Raw genomic sequence first — 4,166 nt, 5'->3', positions numbered from 1 at the left:
TCCGTTTAGGGCCATATAGAGATGCATGGAGGCATATACCGTAACCGAAATTATACGTGAAAGAAATGGAACAGTAGTAAGTATAGCCCGATACTTCGTTTCTTTAAATTCGACACATTTGACCAAAAAAAAAGTGTGAGTGTCAACTCCGACGCACGACTGGAGTTTACTAAATCTAAATAGTCCAAATAAAGTTGGTTTACGGACGATAATTTAACGTGTAGTGTAATAGCTTGCGCCGCATCTATCTACATTCCATATACTATCACTGAGCGACTATCACTGAGCGTAACGGGACAATGAGCGCAAAGCCACAATGAGTCACTCTTTCTCGTGCATGCCGTCGGCGTTCATCGATTTATTAGACGTTGTCACGTCAAAAATTATACTAGTTTAAGAAAAAATACGTTAAGATAGGTAATAAAAGACTGACGGCATATTGTAACCGAAGAAAACTATAATACAGTATGAAATGTTGAATCATAATGATATGTAAATGTACAAGAGTAATAGCTCCAAAAAAAAAAGAAACCAAACATGAATTGATTATAGTATTATCCACATATTGCTACTGTTAGCCTTAACCTGGAATGTTGCTCCGCGGCTGTTCTGATGCATATCGTCCGTGTGGAAGCCCCCGCCCCGTGCCGCCATCGCTTCTTTGTCTCCCGTGTATGACATCAAATTATAAGATGTTTGAAAAAAATATTTAAAGTAATTGTACTTTTAATAAAATGTAATGAAATCTTCTATACACATATATACTCGTAATTTATGTATGCACATAAATCCTCAACGACTGTACCAAAATGGGAATTTTTTTGTTTTTACTATTGTCAGGAAAAGGTTTTTACAAAAGAAAATGAAAATTAAACCATTACACAAACTAAAAAGTTGGTACGAACTACGCAGTTTGCCTTGTTAGCCTATACTTTTATCAATTCGATTGTGTTTTTAATGTATGTTAACTCAGAATCTTTGACTGGGTGGACCGATTTCGATGATTCTTTTTTAATCGAAAGGTGGTGCGTGTCATGTGGTCCTATTTAAATTTATTCGAGATTTGACAAGTACTTTTCGAGTTATATCTAATAACTTTGAATGTCGTTTCTTTGTTTTTGCAGGTAGGTTTCATTTTATTTTAATATTTGTACCAAAATATATAAAGAAAAATTGTAAATAAATAAAATCTTTGTTTTTGCCGAGCAACACATGGTTTGATTTTCCGATTCCATATCTGAGTATTGAACTAGCGTTTATATATATTTATTGATTTATTTATTTATTTTTATATATGTTTGAATATTATATTAAGAATGTTGAATTTTTCTTTTTCATTCGTTAAATTTTTTATTAAAATAATATTAAATTTTATTTTCCGAAAAGAATTCTTCCCAAATTTGCTATAACAACTAAAATTGTAATATGTTTCATATAAAAATACGAAGTTAAATTTTTTGTATTATTTTTGGTATTTTGTGGATATTTGAGGTCCCTATGAAAGACTTCAACGCGCTATTTTTTACCGCTTATGTCTCTGAGAACAATTACAAAATATTTTAAAATGTTAAAAATTATTTGATTATTTGTTAGAGATGTTTTATATTTAGTATACTTTAAAAAGTATTAAGTACCAACATCATATAAATATTTTGAGAAAAATTAAAATAGGTAAATAAACTTTTAAATTTGTTTCGTATGTATTCGTAACGAAAAATACGAAAAATAAAAATACGATATATATTTATATTAATACTTTGTATTAATTAAAAAAACATTGCTTGGATTTTGCGCTGAAATTATAATTTAAAAAAATGTATAATATACATATAATGTATCTAAATTATATCAATTCTATAAAAAATACACTAAAGTATATTTAATGGCTGTTAATTTTTCTGTTAACTTTTTGCGCAACAAATTGACCGTCTGTAACAGACCGTCTTACTAAAATTAAACTTGAAATAATAGGTAAACCTATTATTAATTATTTTACTTCGTTCACAATATTTCGTTAATATATTAATAAAGAAGCTTACCCGGCAGACGTCGTCCTTTGTTGAAATATTCATTAATGTTTAGAAAATGTTTCGATTTTCTATGTAATTTTCTTAATTTTTCATTCCATAAAAACCTACAGTGCATTAGAAAGCTTTAAAAAATGTTATAGTAATTATTAATTACTTCAATAATCGTTAAAATTATACCGCAGAATTGAAACAGCACGCGCGACAAAGCGAGCGATCGTTTTTCTGGAATTCGATGTATTTTAGTAAAAGTGAGCAGCTGAAGTAAAAGATCAAACTAGTTCGCGAGGAAACTTTAAAAAATTGTTTGCTGTCGCGAAATATTATGCACAAGCCTATCATCTACTTATATAATATAGCAAGAAAACATAGAAAAATACCACCAAAATAGGTTTTTCTTTGTCTTAGAGCGTAATAAGGTTTAATCGATACTCCTACTTAACTAAAGTTTTCTCCGTTCTAGAATGTCGTAAAACAAAAAAAGGTACCGCTTTGTACAAAATAAGCTTGATTACACGTTATTCGTCCTAAGAGCCTTTGTTTACTGTTGCGTATCGTCTTAACAACCTATACATTTATACAAATAAATAAAATTGAACTGTCTGTTTGTATTATTAAAATAAACGCTTTTTACTAAATGTATATGCATGTATACATGCTACATATACCAAAATAACATTTTTACAATTTTTGTCTGTCCGTCTGTCTCTTTGTTCCGACAAATCTCTGAGGCCAATTTTGATGGGACATTCACTGGCAGATAGCTGATGTAGTAAGGAGTAACTTATGCTACTTATAATTTAGAAATTTATTTATTTTATAACGCTGCGAACTGAACAAACAACTTTTTTGTTAAATTCCACGCGGACGAAGTCGCGGGCACAGCTAGTCTTTGAATAATTTTAAATTTGGCTTAATATCTTCAAAACCAAATCATATATTAACTTTATAATGAATAATATTATTTCCTTGATAACGTATTTTACAATAATATAGCGTTTTATATTGCGCACATTAATTTTCATATGTGTGTATATATAGTATTTAATTTTGTGACTTTAACTTGACTAATATTGTTATTCTGTTTATGTTATTTAAAACAAAATTTTAAAATATAAGACATGATGACTAAAGAAAAAATACATATTATATTTTTGTCACACCTCTTCTAACTAAAAGCTTTTATCATGTTTTGCTGCTTAAATCTTAAATACTGGGCAAGTATTCCAACCTCACAGAAGATATCAGCTAAATAAAACTGGTTTCAAGTCATGTTGGCTTTCTGTGCTAAAAGTGGTAGCCAGAACTTTAGGGTAGAGGGTAGGGTTGGCAGCTCGTCGTTCTTCAAATTGCAAGCGTCTACAGTAACCGCGTGTTGTTAGTTTAGAAATAAAGCGAAGAATGAAGATACTTTGAACTTTTTGTTTAGTTAGCATATTGTTATGACGCATAAACAGACAATTAAATAATTTTTGTTTTACTTTTTTAACTGTTAAATCTTGTGGATACATGAAAAAAAGCATTTATTTAAAAACTTGAATGTAAGTTTGTTGCCCCAAATAACCTCACGGACTATCAACTGGTTAGTATTTGACGGTTTCAGTAGGTAAGCGATTTCTGCATGTCAAAATTGTAAGGATAAATAAATTAAATACATTTGAAACTAATTTGTGATCTGCAAAACAGAAAAAAAACAATTTATTAATAAAATTGTGTTTGCTTGCAAACGAAAAAAAAAAACTACTTCAATTATATCGACAACTAATACAACGTAGGTAGTTAAAAAATAGTCAAGTAAAAACGCTGTATCAAAAAATTACTCAAAAAGTAGTCATTAGATCTCAATCAAATTCAAGTAAGATTACAAGACAAGCATGAGCTTGCCATTAAAAAAAATGTTGAAAAATAAATTATCTTCCTAAGATTTTCGATTTGCAAAATGATTTATAAACATTATCCGTACTCGCCAAATACTTACTACACACATGTTTGAATTTTCATTTTTAAAATTTATGGATTTATCTATAGCTTATGAACACATTCATTATAAAATATTGTTCCAAAATAATGAAAAGTTATTACGATACGTCAGAATTACATAATTCATGTATAAAAGAATAAATCACAAATGTATAAAAT

Source organism: Melitaea cinxia, chromosome 7 (genome assembly GCF_905220565.1).
Source record: "Melitaea cinxia chromosome 7, ilMelCinx1.1, whole genome shotgun sequence".
In the NCBI taxonomy this organism is placed as follows: domain Eukaryota; kingdom Metazoa; phylum Arthropoda; class Insecta; order Lepidoptera; family Nymphalidae; genus Melitaea; species Melitaea cinxia.
This window is presented reverse-complemented; position numbering follows the sequence as displayed.